This window comes from Rousettus aegyptiacus, unplaced genomic scaffold (assembly GCF_014176215.1).
Source record: "Rousettus aegyptiacus isolate mRouAeg1 unplaced genomic scaffold, mRouAeg1.p scaffold_m13_p_6, whole genome shotgun sequence".
NCBI classification, from domain to species: Eukaryota; Metazoa; Chordata; class Mammalia; order Chiroptera; family Pteropodidae; genus Rousettus; species Rousettus aegyptiacus.
Genome location: NW_023416309.1, coordinates 108,133,297 through 108,149,504, shown reverse-complemented (window position 1 = coordinate 108,149,504; position 16,208 = coordinate 108,133,297). Strand labels below are relative to the sequence as shown.

The following is a 16,208-nucleotide window of genomic DNA, read 5'->3' as shown; positions in this document are numbered from 1 at the left end:
TGACTATTTAAACATCAAAGAATATAACAACCAACCCACCAACCCCCTTCTTACACTGCTAATTTCTTCCTCTCCCCACCCCCACCAGTGAATAGTACTTCATTTTTAACTATTTAGTTATATTTGGAAAATAAGTTTCATATATAATTTCTAAACTTTCAATTCATAAACTGCTAACTAGATTTTAAGCTCTAGAAACTATAAACCATTACATTGAAAATATAATCCTTACAGAGAGAAGAATAATAAAGATTTTCACACTTTTACTGACCATTAACTAGTGCTAAGAGGTTCTTTTAGGGAAAAGAGGTTCTTTTACTGAACTTGATCATGCCTGTTGACTCTTGTCATTCACACACTTTATATTACTGAAAATATGATGACGGCATTATGCACTGCATGAGGGAACAAAATCCTTGTTTTTAAGACAAGGCATGGAGCAAAATATTGTCAAAATAATGTTTTCCAGGGTGTATTTATTTTTATTTTTAATGGAACGAAATTATTCCCAGCTGTGCAATGTTCTCACTATGCCCATTACTTTTTAATGAATCTTACAATAAGATGATTAATTCTACACACTCGGAGACTTTTGGCTGAATGTTGTTGATTAAGCAATTACATTAATCCACTTCTGCTTGTTTTGTTGGTAGCCCAGTGATGAAGGTAATTTTTCCCCCTTGGAATAATCTCTCTAGAATTATTAGGCACGTGTGAAAGGAGTTTTATACACAGTTCTGAGGACTACACTTGCTATTATTAAGCAATTTTAAGCCACAAACTATAATCGATCTGTTTAATTCCAACTGATAATGTTCATTACATCACTTGGTTTCACTTCTCAGCTTAGACCCTGACATCATGTACTGGAATTAAAATATTTTCATAACATTTTGTTATGGAATAAATTCAATAAAAACACAGTAGAAAATTATCAACTATTCGACTTAGATAGCAGGGCATTTAGTATTTGTTTTAAAAAATAATGAAATGTCTGTAGGAAATAATAGAACAAAGGTTCCAGAGTGTGTAGTACAAAATTCTAGAAGGAGCATAGTTTAGGGCAGGGAGGTCAGTTTGGGTTTTGGTTGGGGGCCTGTGTGGGTTTACAGAATAATCAAAACATTCCGATATAGTATCATGATAAGATGGGCAACAAGAGAGGTCTCTACCTTAAGTGAAGTCACTAAAACACTGTGATGAGAATCATTTAATAATGGAGATAAATGGTCTCAAAATTTCTTGGGAGGCCCAGATGATAGTACCTACAAAAACAGAGAATTACAGAATAATAGATGTAAGACAACTGATTGGAATATTTGATGTTTATTTTACTCATTGTCTTTCTCTTCTTAAGTAGAAGACCAGAGAGGCAAATATTTTTTTATTCCATCACGTACCTCAATGTATTCAGCTGAATTATATGAAGGAGCCAATACTCAATCATTTTTGACAACCTAAAATGGCAATTTATATGGTTTAAAATAATAAGTATACAAAATAAGTCTAGTACACAGACTTATGCCTTCTCACTTGATTTTTCTGTTGTTGTTGTTGTTGTTGCTTTTTTGTTTATTGCAGGATAGACTGTATTCCTAGATTTTCTTTTCTCTCTTTTGACAACAGAGAATTCCGTCTTCCTCTAGAGAAGGTCCAGGTCTTCTGTGGTAGAGAAAAAGAGCGGATGTGGGAAAAGATGAAAACAGAATACACTTCAAATGTAGAGGTTAGAAGTTTTATTTCAGTAAGGTGGGCAAAAAATGAAATCACAGCTGTATTGTGGAAGGGAAATGAGTTATTGAAGCAAAAATGAATGATGCTGGGTATAGTTTTGCTGAAGATTGTATACCCATTCCATTACCTTAAAAAATAGCAGTGAGGATTTGAAGTACATAGTTTCAAAGAATGCACTTATTAGAATTGAAAGGAATTAAACTATATATTCATGGCATCATTGTCCATCATATAATTTTAAATAATGTAAAATTAAATTTTGTATTCTATATTATATACGTATATCACTGTATGAATTCTACATTCAAAATATATGTAACAGCACATGGCTTAAAACTCAAAATCATGTATGGTCTTAATTATGGGTGATTTAAGAAATTGTCATGTGGAATTTATACATTTTGAAATTACTTGTGATTGCTTGGACTGTGTTCTTTTAACAGTGACACTGCTTTGGGACCAGGCTCCACAGGGCTAATGTGACTTTACAACTTTCTATTTCCCTTAGAGGAAAATACTGAACTTGGTCATTACATTCCTCACATAATATTTTCTTAATTTATTCTACAACCATAAAGCCTTTAAAATTTTCTTTAATCCTGATCCTATCAGGGAATTTCTTATGTAGCCATAGTGATTTCTTTAAATGTTACTCATGTCCTTTCTTTATTCTTCAATATGGTTTTTAAAATTATGTTTATTTATATGTTTATTTATTTGTTTGTTTGTGCTTATAGAACTATAATGCTATGTTTGTAAGCATAACGCTATACTTGTACTTGAAGGAAAAGGAAGCTAATTTTAATCTGAAACTTAGTATACTAAACAACAGTTATAAAACTGGACTCAAGCCACAAGCCTTCCAGACATTTGGCTGATTGTGTGAATAACGGACAACAAATATATTTGAAGTTATTATTTTTTATAACACACAATGTGCATAAGCCAAACCCAAAGCAAAACATTCAAAACTTCAAATCTACACTATGTTGCCTCATTCCCCAGATCTTATTTGAGCATATCCATGTGTGTGTGTGTGTGTGTGTGTGTGTGGCATAAAAGTACAATATATATTACAATTCCTAAAGGCTTTTATATTTTATGTCAAGTTTGTTTTGCACTCGCAATTTTCATACTGACTTCTTAAAGTGAACACTTATGTTATCTAATTCTAGAACAATAAAAATATTAATATAGCCTATGGCCATGCCAATCTGAACACGTCCAATCCCATCTGATCTCGGAAGCTAAGCAGGGTCGGGCCTGGTTAGTACCTGGATGGGAGACCACCTAGGAATACCAGGTGCTGTAGGTGTAAAAATAATAATAATAATAATATAACAATAAATAAAGTAGTTAGTTATGGAGATGTGAAAGTTAATTGTCACCAAAGCTAGCTGATATCAAATGACCCACCTTTGGCTGTTTAAGGCCCCTTGTAGCTCGGATGCTCTGTCGCAGGTGTTAACATGAAATACAAAGTATTTAAACTTCGTGCTCTCTCCCATCAGTCTTACCGAATGCCTCTTCAGATTTTCTTGTCCTCAACTCTATTAGTTTTCTGGGGCTGCAGGAACAAATTGCCACCAATTGGGTGGCTTAAAACCACAGAAATTCTTTCTCTCACAGCTCCAGAGGCCCAAAGTCTGAAATCAAGGTATTGAAAGAGTTGGTTCTTTTGGAAGGCTGTGAGGAAGACTCTGGTTTGTGTCTCTCTATTGGATTCTGGTCGTTGCTGTCAATCCTTGGCATTCCCTGGCTTGTAATTGTATTGTCCTGACACCTGCCTCTGTTGTCACGTGGCATTCTTTCCTCCGAGCCTCCGTGTCACCATATAGGCTCCTCTCTCTCTATATATATCTCTCTGCATGTCCTCTCCTCTTCTTGTGAGGACAGTTAGTCACCAGAGAAGGACGCACCCTAATTCAGTATGACCTCACCTTAATTAATTACATCTGCAAAGACTATATTTCCAAATAAAGTCACACTCTGAGGAGGGTCTGGGAGGACATGAATTTTGAGGGAATCCAGTACACTAATTATTCACTATTTCTTCTTCCAGATCCATGATTAGCCAGCCTAACCATTCACTTCTGGCTGAGAGGTAACTTCTTTTTCCTCACAAGGTGAATGACAAGGTTCATTGCCTGAAGTTCTACCATTGGATTTCCTCTCCATGCTGCCTTTCAGGCCATTCTTCATAGACCTTCGGTGCAGCGGCCAACTGTTTTTGTCTTTCACCCTCATAACTGAGCTGACATATTTGTGACCTAAGTTCAGCCTTCGTTCATCTGATCCAACAAACTTTCCAATTCTTGCACATCTGCTCCAATCAAGATGATGTCATTGAGTGAATCAATATAATATTCTGAAGCGAGTCCAGAGAATTCAGTCCTCTTCAAACTATGTTATAAAACAGGGCAAGAGAATTGACATACCTGTGAGGCAAGACTGGACATATTTACCGTTACTCATCCCATGTGAATTTGAGCTGTTTCTGAGTTTTCTGTCTCATGGGGATGAAAGAGAACACATTTACCAGATCAAAGGCTGCATTTCATGTACCTGAGTCCATTTTAATCTGCTCAAGCATAGATACTATAAATGGAATAGCACTCAAAACAGGAGTTATTATTTGGCTGAGTAATGGCATGTCATTGTCATCTTAACATTTGATTTTTTTGGAGCTTTTTAGGTCCTTCAGGGTAATGCTAATCTCTTTCATCTTCCTCCCTGAGATGCAAAATTGTTTTGGAATTACTATCTCAGCTAAGCTTCCCACTTGGCCCCCCTCATAATAATAAATGTTCTTATACATGCCAAAAAAAGTCCTGCAATGCAGATAATTTGTCAAATATCAAATATGTCTATTTGATGATGCCTTTGGGAGCTGTGACATAGGTACTGGATGGGTCCATGGATATTTTGAATTCACTGTGAGGTGGACCTCTATAAGAACTTTATTAATTATATGACCCCAAAATACTTCATCTCCATGGGGGACCATGATGTAGCTTCAGGTTACTGGGTATTTTTGTCCAGAAATGCTTGAAATGTTTGATAATACATTTGACCTTGGGTCGTAGTGTCCCTCGTGGGAATCCTGACTCTTCTTCAGTCGGTGGTTTTCAGATCTGAAAAGTGACAGGTCCAAAAACTGGGCGAGGAATCCTGATAGTTCGATACTGTGACTGACTTCAGTTTTCTGATGATCTGTCATTCACTTTTTATTGCGAAGGTTGAGCTACACCTTTTCTGAGTGCCCATCTATTATATCCCTGTGGAGATGGTGGTACCCATCTGCACAACCGCCTATAAAACAGAGCCACATGGGTGTCACTCTTACTTTGTACTCACAATAACTATTGCACCCACCTTGCCTCTGATGATTAAAACAACTCCCCACTTCTATTATTTTGACATCCAATCAGCTCCATCGCCATCACCAGCCAAATTCTTTAACAATATCTTCTCCTTTAACAATATCAGAGGACAGCCACCTCCTTACAGAGGACAGCCACCATTAAGTTTCTTAAATAATATCAGTGTTCCTGTGTCTATAAAAAACTCACTGTGTTTCCTTTACTCTCATACTACAATTCATTTCTGACAACAGATGTATGGATTATCCACACATCAAGCAATTCTCCAACACTGCTGGGTATACTACCATTCAATTCAATTCCGTCGCTATCTACCTGGTGTTAGTGTCAGATCCTGCAAGGTAAAGGCTCAGTTCTACAAGACTGCCCCCACTTCAGATTACCGTCAGAATTGGGACCATTTGTATCTGCTATTAATTTTATTTTCTCCACATTTATATGCTTGTGCACCAAGGACTTTTAGGCAATGTGTTACCTTAGTAAATCAATATTGGTCGATGACTTGCTTGCCCACTCTAGTTTCATTGTTACCAACCCAGACTTTAAAATAAAACATTCAACTCCATAACGATTATTTTATTTAATTTACTGAAGGTAATATTTTGGCTTTTTGTCTGTACTTTTAGGAAGGAAAGGTGAATTCCTAGGAGAATTAGGAAGAGAATACTATTCCCTTCCTGAACACAATTCAAAGAGCTTGCTAAGTCATTACAGTAATATTAGAACCTGTGAAACCCCCACTGGACGTCAGAAGGTGTTGAAGGGATAGGAAAGGGGTAATGGACTTGAAAGGGTTCTTCCCATCTGGTGATTCCCCCAATGGCCAACCTAAAAGAGGACCAAGAAAAGAGGAGGATCAAGTAATATTATGAGAGTCGTATTTTCTACCTACGTTCAGGAAACCATTGAGACAAAAAGCACCGGGCAGCAGCTCCATGGCTAGGAAACTTTGAAAAGCATGCTCCTTCCTTTGCTGTTTCCTTGCAATATTAGTGCCCATCAGCTTGCGATTTGTTTTCCTAAGGAAATAATTACAGATACAGATTTTTAAAAAATGAAAGATTGACCTGTTGCTTTCTAAACATATTTGAAAACTCTCCTCTGATGAAATTATTTCAATTCTCTGTTCCTTTCATCAGACAAAAATATCAGTCTGGACAACGAAGAAGAGATTGGTTTACATCCCTGTAGAGGGAAATATTGCAGGAAGCTTTTGCCAGTTGAGTGCATTATTAGGAGATTTTTATATCATGTGGTTATGAGGTTCAAGGCCACTTTAAAACAGACTGCTCTTTCCAATGCCAGTGTTGAGTTCTTTAAAGAAAACATGAGTTCCATATTTTAAGTTGTTTATATTTGATTAGTTTTCCCCCCTCTTGGTGTTAACTGCTGCTTTTAACACAGTAAATGCTAAGAATATTGAAAAACAACATAATTGCATCACAAGTTTATTTATTAGGATCTCTTATTCTTTTTGTGATTTATCAGATCTTTGCAAACATATCCACTTCTTGATTAGTAACTATTATATAATACAATTATATAGGAAAGTGTCCCTCTTCGACAGTCAACAGATTTAAGAGAAAACCCTTTTAAAGGTTTGGTGGACATTGAGAATATTAAACTGTTATATGCAATATCGATTCATGCAGTGTTAGACAGGACAAACAAAAGTCTACAGATTTCTTTCAGAGATAAGATTTTACATTAAGTTGAAAAAAATAGTGTTTCATTATCTGTATTTATTTCCATCTAAGTACTGATCTCAAAGAACAGTAAACACTTCAATTTTTCTATTGAAAGGGGATTTTTTATTTGTTTTCTTTGTTTTTCAAAAAACTAGCTTTCATCACCATACTATATATTGGCCCACCATTTTAGGAAATAAGAATAAAATAAATTTTCTTTAGCTTTTCATCTATTTTTGTTTTCCAATGAGAAATCTGTAGTCTTTCAAATTGTTGCTTCCCTATATATATATTTTTTTTATTTCATTTTTCCTCCCCTGGATGCTGTCATAATTTTTCCCCATGTTTGTAGCTTTTAGCAGTTGATTATCTTGATTTTTTTGATTATCTTGATTTGACCTATAGCACCAAATAGTTCAGATGCTTTCAAATATGATCATCAGAGAGTGGAAAATAAACAGGACAGAATTTTAGGGGTTCACATCCTTCGTAAAGTTTAGAGATCCATTGGGTTGACACATTATGAGTGTGTCAAGGTATCCCATTGAAGGTAAAAGAAAAGTGGGTGAGATTTTACTCAAAATTCAAAAAGAGATGTAAAACATGGTGGGTAATTTTAGATTGGGGAGACAGACAATGAATCAGTCCCTCAGTCCTGTCTTTGATCTGTTTCCTGGGATCATTCCTTATATCAATTTCTGTTATCAGTCAGCATTTAGATAGGAGACAGAAGTCGCATGAATGATTTAAACAGAGAAAATAAAGAATTGAAAATTAGATATCGACGAATGGAAAGACCACAAAGAGAGCACTAAGAAATCACAGCTCTATTAACATCAACAAAGTTATGCCAGATTGAAGAAGCAACGCTAGAGTGAGGTGGATGATTAGGAAGACAAGGAAACAACTTGAGGACAGTCAGATGAGAAAGCAAGTCCCTTTTCATCTTTTAGCCTTCCAGTTTATCTTTATCGTCACTGCCTAACAGGGCACTGGCAAATCAGGAATATGGATAGTAAAGTCCTGACCCCACACCACAAAATAAATCAGAGAAAAGTAGATTTCACACTGAAAGACAATGGCTTAATAAATGGCACACTGTTCAGTGACCGTTCAGTGGTTTCTAGCTTATGTGTGAACACTTAGCTTTGTTGAATAACATTTTGTGTACACAGCTGAAGACATAATTTAAAAGTTAGTGCATTTTAATAAAGATGGACAAGAAATAATAAATAGCTAATGGTGGCTGCTTTTAATGTGACTTACGTTTCATTGTATTAGGCTGCTGAATTCAGTGTGACTGTATGCTTGGAAATTAAGTTTTGGGTTGAACCACATTTTTACTAAAGGTCTGTTCCTGACAACGACACTCTCTGCTTCTACTTCTAGTTCTTCTTGCTCTGTGTTGGGGTGAGGATGAGAAGGAGAATAGAGAGCAGAGTGGAGTTCTGCTAGGATCCCTTCCAGGTGGTTTCTTTGCAGATGAAAACCTACACATTGCAGACATCCTTGGAGTATCCAGTTGATGATGGAGAACAGAAAATGGAACAAGCATTTCTGAAAGACTCACTTCAAATAAAGCCGGGAGGCTAGTGAGAAAGTGGGCCCCAAGCACATCTTGCGCCTCAGTTCTCAGAGCTGCTGTTAAGTTGCTAACCTGTTGCTAAACTCCTCTCTAGCTTGAGTTATAAACATTCTGGAATGGCAGCTGCTGCATGGGCATATGGACTTGACCGTGCTCGCCTTCATTTGCATCTTGCTAGTAACCAATCCCTCTTATCCTAGCCTGCAATCCTTCACTTGCATGAAAGAGTTATAATTTGTGGCTTTTGCCTTTATAAACCTTGCTTTTCTTTGTTCTCTCGGGAGTGCAGTTTGGGTTGCTACCTGAATCTGTATCTACAGGGTTGTAACTCTTTTTGTTCTTTGGTACAGCCTGAACCTCTTCTTGTGCGAACACGGTTTGGATGTGGCCCTCTCTCCTAGCTTAGAAGCCTGAAAAATCTCTTCTCTATATTTTTATTCTATTGGTTCCATTTATGGGCATCAGAAAAGGGAGTATCAGCCTTTCTATTAAAACTATTACCCTATATATAACTCATCCAGAAGAAGAACATACATACTTGTTGACTTTTTTTTTTAATTGGGGTGAGGGTAGTGGTTATGATATTCAATATCAGTATAAAAACATTCTATTAATTCTTAGAACCAAATCTTGATCTATGAGCTATTTAGGGATTAAGCATCAGAAAGAATCGAGGTGGAAATTAAATCTCTAATCTTACTTCTTAAAAAAGCTTGTAGATTTAAACAAATTTTAAGTGATTAATTAGTTCAGATTTTAAGGCTTAACAATTGCGCGGGTATACGTTTTGGGTGGGGAGGTGGTAGGATTGGAAACCTACTAGTACATAGTAGCTTGTTTCCCAAAGCTGTTCCTTTCCTTTGCTTCTTCCCTTACTCTGGAATATGAAACGAATTAGTATTTTGATTATTCGGAAGATTTATTTCTCAACATTTTGGTTATATATTGTTATAAAACACTATGTAGTATACTTATTCATGTGATACATGTGTACGATTAATATTATAATACTTCTCTATGAAAACGAAGGCATAGTCTATACTAAAGTATATGAATACAACTACACACACATACACACACTCACACAAACTTACCTATTATTACTAAGATCAAGCTGGTTCCTAGGTAAACCTATATTTAACTTTTCCAGCAGGCCTCCACTATAATAAAATTGTCAAGCCATTTTTCCTTAATAATTACTGACTCCGGCTATAAATCCCTAAACTGGTCAATAACCTATAACCCAGCACCTCTCGAAATGGAATGTGGGATATTTATGTTCCCCCTGAGAACAGCTTGTGTATAAAGTCCCCAACAGCACGCACGCTGACCAGGGCCACCTTTCTTAAGCAGTAAGACAAGCACAATGGTACAGGCTTCTTCCCTTTTGTCCCCCTCCCGTCCCCCACCCCCCACAATCATCACGTGGAGACCACTTTTCTTGGAAGGCTTGAATCACGCCCAACTTAACATATTAGGTGCTAGCTTAGCACACGCAGCATTAAACCACACCACAGCTCATTAACCTTTAGACTATAAAAAAGAAAAAAAAAGAAAGAAAAAAAAACTTTGCAAAAACGTCAGCTTAACTTTCCATTTCAATAACAGGATCCAGGGTTAACAAAGAAGAAAAATACAAAACCTCAGATTGTGTGGTCGTTATTAAGGATCGTTTATTTCATAATTCTTTGTTTTAGGTAGAAAGTAAAACATACTAAGAAAATTAGTTTCTAATTGTATTTTTTTTAATTTCATATTCATTGTCATGTTTTTCAAAAATACGTTATACTGACATATATAGTGTGTGAAGTTAATTCTTTTACAATATACTGAAACTTTTCCCCAAAGAAATTAAGTGTTCCCAAGACATTTTCCACTATATGCTCGTACAGTTCAACAAATGCTTAATAAGCAATTATTACTTCTAGGCACAACTCAAGATCACTGGAGATAAGGCAATCTCACCTGCGTATCTGTCTTTTCCTTCAGGATTAAAGTAAATTTCACAAAGACCAAAATCCTGGAACGGGTGATTCCCATTCTGGCTTGTTTGATACACATCTGTTCTAAAATTAAAAAGAAAAAAAGAAAAAAAAGATATTTTGTGCATTAAAAATTAAACTATCTGGTCCTAGAAGCATGAAGATAAGCAGTTAAGATTCTAATATCCAAATTCTTCTTCTTCCTCGCCCTTTCTCATGCACCATGCCCACCTGACATGCAGATCACAGACGGCAGGGTTCGTATCCTCTAGAGGGATGAATGTGTCAGCTCAGTGGCTCCCACCAGGAGTGTCTTGAAGGCCCCAGACCAGTGACATAAGGCCTGAACGTCTGGGCAGAAGGTTTCCTGGTGGTTCCAATTTGCCACACTTTTGGAGATACCTGGAAATGTAAAAAGCTGTCGAATTATGGCTTATCACACTTGCTTAGATTGTGTATATCACATATATGTACAGAATATATAATATATATTACATTATATGTATGGAGAGAGAGAAAGAGCTCTTATTTATACATCAGGCCCTTTGTTAGTTGTTGAGGTTAACAAGAAAAAAAATAAGCATGTGTTTCAAGTAATCTCAGTGTAGTTGGGGACATGGCAATCGATAAGTCCTTGCATGGATTGGTAGACAGACGTGTCTCTAGGTAGGAAAGTCTTTCAAGAAAACATGGTGCTTGGTTAGAATCTTTTTTAAAAAATCAGTTGATTATTTTATTATTATTATTTTTTAGTTTAGCACCTACCATGTTTCAGATTCCAGGCAAAATGTTGGAGATTTGGTGATGAACAAGTTAGACATGGTCCCTGCCCAAAGGAGCCTTAAACCTACTGAGGAATTGAGATACTGTTGATTTCAGAAGATTACATATGTAGTCCAACTATGCAGAGGGCAGGGCTTAATTTAACCAAGGAAAGTGTGGGGCAGGGGACATCACGACAGGGGAACAATTCAAGCAAACCTAGGGAAAGGACAGACATGGCAAGATTGGGCAGATTCAGCATAAATAGTTGGGTGTTACTGAGACGTTAAAAACAAGGCATGTGATGGAGAGATTTCTTGTATCCTTGAGCATCATTTTGTTGCTCAGCCTTGAAAACCAGACTGGGGGTCAGGAAACCTGAGTTCTGCTTCCAGAGGAATAGGCTTGAGAGTCACTGCAGCCTTAGTTGTTTAGGCGTTACAGGACGGACCGGAATACATGCCCGGTTTTTAAATCAGGTGACACGTGCTCCAAAACCATCATCTGCCCTGCAGTCCCGCCTCAGCTAGAGCCTCTTATCACTTCCCTGATGCTACAAAAATGGAGAAAAAAATCTTATTTATATATTTTCAACTTCTAGACAGTTTCAAAAATAACATGAAATAGTGAATGTGAAAATACATTTGAGTATTTATCGGTAACACTTTTATTGAGAAACGATGATAGAAATTATACAGCAAAAGAGCAAGATTTCTGCAGAGAAATTTCAATCTAGCTTATGGAAAAAGATAACAGCAAAATTAAAGAAAATGTTTTAAAACACACAAATATACAAAAAAAAAAAATGACTCTATGTCTATAAGCATAAGGTTGCACATAAGAGTTTTCTTCCTGGGGAAAAAGACAAGAAAATAGTATATTCTTCAGAAAATTTATTATTTTTGTAATTGAGAGACAAAAAATTAAGAATCAAATAGATAAAATATCTTTGGGAGGGAAAATGAAATATCATAATCATTTCAGTTCTCCAAATAATAAATTGTATATCAATGCTATCTTACTTGAAACTCAGTGGAATTTTCTTATAACTTCATAGATTTTTTTTATGGAAGAATAGGTCATTTAAAATACCAATGTTTATTTTAAAAGATAAATGTGTGTACATATACATAAGAAGTAAAAAAAAAAAAAGGAAGTAAAAATAACCAATTCCCAATATTTATTGATAGCTTTGTAAGTTTTCAGATTGGTTTTTAAAAAATTATGCAAAAGAATTGACAAAAGGGGACTATGATTGTTTTTAGAATAATTTAAAACTTCGGTGAGAAAAAACTGTTAAAATCCTGGGGGTGGGGGAAATCAATCAAGACACTAAGGGGAAAATTACATATGCAGCAAATTGTGTTCCATTATTTTAAATAAAGGTAGATGGCACTAATAATGACGTGACATGTTACACTTATTAAAGTGGAAAATTGAAAAAGTAAATTCTAATTAAGCAAGGTTGCACTTATGTGGTATGTTCCTACATTATTAGCACAGTGTAAATTTGTGTGGCTTTTTGGAAAGTAATTTGGCAATATGCAGAAAAGATAACAATAATGGCCGCTACAATTTGGTGAACATTCCAGGAATATATCCTGATGAAATAATCTAAAAGAAAACAAAAGTTATACACATGAAGTCGTTGATTACTTTACTTGGAACTAAATGAAACTCAGTTTAGTTTGCAAAGTTTAGGGAATGTAAAGATAAGGTGATGTAGTCAAACTAGAATACAATGATTTGTATATAATTGAGTGTGTATGTATAATGGTATTCACATGGATAGAAGACATAAGAAATTTTTAAATATGGCAATTATATTAGGGTTGCTCATTCAATTTCTATTGTCTTCCTTCAAAAGTTCATTTGTTTAGAATTCTACACACTTGCATGCTGCTTGCAAAGACATTCCCAAGGGAAACTGAATGTTATGTTACCTCAATAAAAATAATTAAAAATAAAAAAGGAAGATGTTTCTGCCCTCAGCTCAGGTTCACAGATTCTAATAACTAAGAATTCATTTTAATCATCATGATAGCTCATTCCCACTGCTTTTGTTTTAGGAGTGAGCACGAGGCCCCATCTTGGGCAAAGAAATGTCAGGTTTTGGGTGGTTTTATTTAAGGGAGTTTCCGAGATAGGGTTTTGCCATATGAAGGTGATTTCTGCAGAGAGAATCCACATATTAGTGAAGGTGCCTAACCAGGCAAAGTGCCTGTAAAAGAACTCTCAAAAAGATAGTGACTTTAACAATATAGCAATGTGTTCCTTTCCCACAGAATGATTTATCATCATCTCATTAGACAGAACCTGGTCACTTAGCCACTCTCAGTTGCAAAGAATGCTGAGAAATGAGATTGTTAGGTGGGAGACTCACCTTCTGTTACTATGGAAAAAGAGGAAATGGATTTTAGGGGTAAACCCAGCAGGCTCTTCCATAATCTCCCTGGACCCCTGGAAGCTGTCATTTCTAATTGTGATGCTTGGAGTGGTTGGGATTATTTATCTAGCAATTCTTCTAAGGCTGAAGCTGGTTTTAGGAAACCAGGAGTCTGAGAGGTGAAAGCACGTGAGTCCTCAGTGACTTTTTTGGGCTTCCAATGCCTGCCATACCTGGGGATCGACTTCTTCATTTCCATCTTAGTTATAGAAGATGTTTTCTATTTTTTAGAAGTCAGGTTGAGTTGGGGTATTTTTCACTGATGCAAATGTAGAATTTTTTTCTGCAAAATAGTTATATAACTTTACAAAGTTTGTTTTCAGTTTTGTCTAACATTCTTTGCACTGCATAATAGATCATTTGGCTAAGTATTCACTTTATCCTTCATTAATCACACCAGGATACTCTTAAAGCTCCCTTACTTTAATTAACCGATTTCCTTTTTTGCTTTTTTTAAATCTTAAATTCCACAAAACTCATCATCTAATCTACTAACTCTCATACCAAAGCAAGCAACCGATGGGAGAACATTTACTTTTTTGTTTGTTTGTTTTTAATATTTAGAATTAAGTATGAAGATTTTTGTTTTTAGGGGAAGCGTAAAATTTTGGAAAAAGTACTAATAAAAGGTTTACCTGTTGTCACAAGCAAAAGCTGCTTCCTTGTAGAAATAGGTGATTCTAGGTCTGAGCAGGATGTATAAGATAAGCCTAAAAAACACTGTTGTCATAACAGAAATCCAAGAAGTTATTCAAAACTACTGGGTTTGGGTTAAAAAAAAAAAGTCAGAAGTCAAATTGAAGAGGCCCCGCAAATACAGGTGGGACACCTGAGATTTAATAACATCATAACTGCAATTAATAGAAACATTTCAGATATATTTATATCCATGAGTTCAGAGTGATACTAAAATGAAAATACCACATAAGAAAGCAAGAGAAATAATACATTATTCTAAACACTGGTAAATAAGGAGAAAGTCTCAAGTGTTTATCCTGACATTTCTATATGAACAGTACTTGAGGTTAACTGAATAATTGACAGATTTTTATATAGAAGTAATCCAGCTAATTAAAAAGTGAAACCAGGAAATCAAATCAGTCACTTATGCTGCCTTCAAGAATTTTGAGATCTGTATCAGTTGAAGTGCTTTTAGTTGCAAGAAACAGAACCAACACTGGCTTTTTTAGGTAAAAAGGAATCCAAGGAGTGGATTAGGAAAAAATTGATGAGATATTAAAGGAACAGGCTTGGAAAATACACCAGATAAAGACTGCTTCAGGCAGCCAAGAAACAGGAAGCCATCCGATTATCTTCCAGGAGAGACATTTTAGCCAGGATGCTGTGGCTACAGGGCACTACCACTGCTACTTCTGTGTGTGGATTTTCTTCATCATTGTCTTATTTGCTCAAGATTCAAATCCTAGAGAAGAGCATCTGACTGTCTTTGCCCATATGATGCTCCCTGGGGATGGTTGAAGCAGAGAGAGGCTCTGGTCCCTCTTGATGCTATAAAATAGAAAAGGTAATGCCTTGCGGCAGTACCAAAAAGTTCATGTGTATTTACTGTGCAATTTAGTAATAAAATATCTTTATATGTTTGTATCGATAATATATCCTGTTGATATGCATTATATATTTATCAATAAAAAATGCGATAAACGATGTTATAGAAGACAAAGGAGAAATAGAAGGAATTTTACACATACTACTCTATGTAGTACCTCATCACGTAATCCTTACATCTCTAGGCTCTTCACGGAAGACTCTCTTATTACTTTTCAGATAGCCTCATAATTCAGAGGAATATGTCATATTACTAACCTGAAATGAGTAGGGCCAGTGTTGAAGTCTAAGTCGAAGACCATTAAATTCAGCTGATAGCAGAATCCAAGAAGAAGAAATTTTTTGCAATCAATAGATGTCATTTGCTGTGTTGGGTAGGTTGTGACAACTCCTATTAAGGAAAGAGAATCCAGAGAGTGGGAACAGCATGAACAAAACTAGAGAATGGAAAAAAAATATTGAGAAGGCAGGTTAAAGTTAAGATGAAATCTTGTAATGCTTTGAAGACCAGGCTAAGAAAGGAATTTAACCTTCGGTCTGTGCATTCTTGAGAGGCATTAGATATTTTTGACCATTGAGTAATACTGAGTAACATTTCGAGTAACATTGTCTGAACCACTCCTCAGGAACATTAATTTGACAAAATTTTATTAATAGCTATATGCTATTCTTATTAAAAGAATGTGGCCATGCTTTCCGTTCTTTACACAGGGACACAAAAAGTGTTCTTCATTATTTTTTTCGTATTAAAATAATCCTTGGGTAAAACTATTCCTCTGGATAATTTTCAACTTGTCTTAGGCAAAAAGACTTCACACATCTAGCAATATTTGCTTTTTTCAACAGCTAATATTTTATTTAAATTAAAATTTGTACTTGAACACATAAAAATCTCAAAAGGTGCCTTTGTGTGTAATATGCATCCCAGTATTTCGTTAAGAGAATAAGAAATGAAACCAAGGCAGAGCAAATGACTTTAAGAATATCAAATTATGAATTTGTGTCAAAACTAATAAAAGTCACATTCAGTTCTCGTGACTCTGAATCAAACTCTGCCTTACA

At 35.7% G+C, this 16,208-nt stretch overlaps 1 pseudogene; it reads left to right on the top strand.

Annotated features, from left to right (window-relative positions):
• The first annotated feature begins 2,930 nt into the window (after window positions 1-2,930).
• LOC118604292 lies at window positions 2,931-3,049 on the top strand (annotated as a pseudogene).
• Window positions 3,050-16,208: the final 13,159 nt, after the last annotated feature.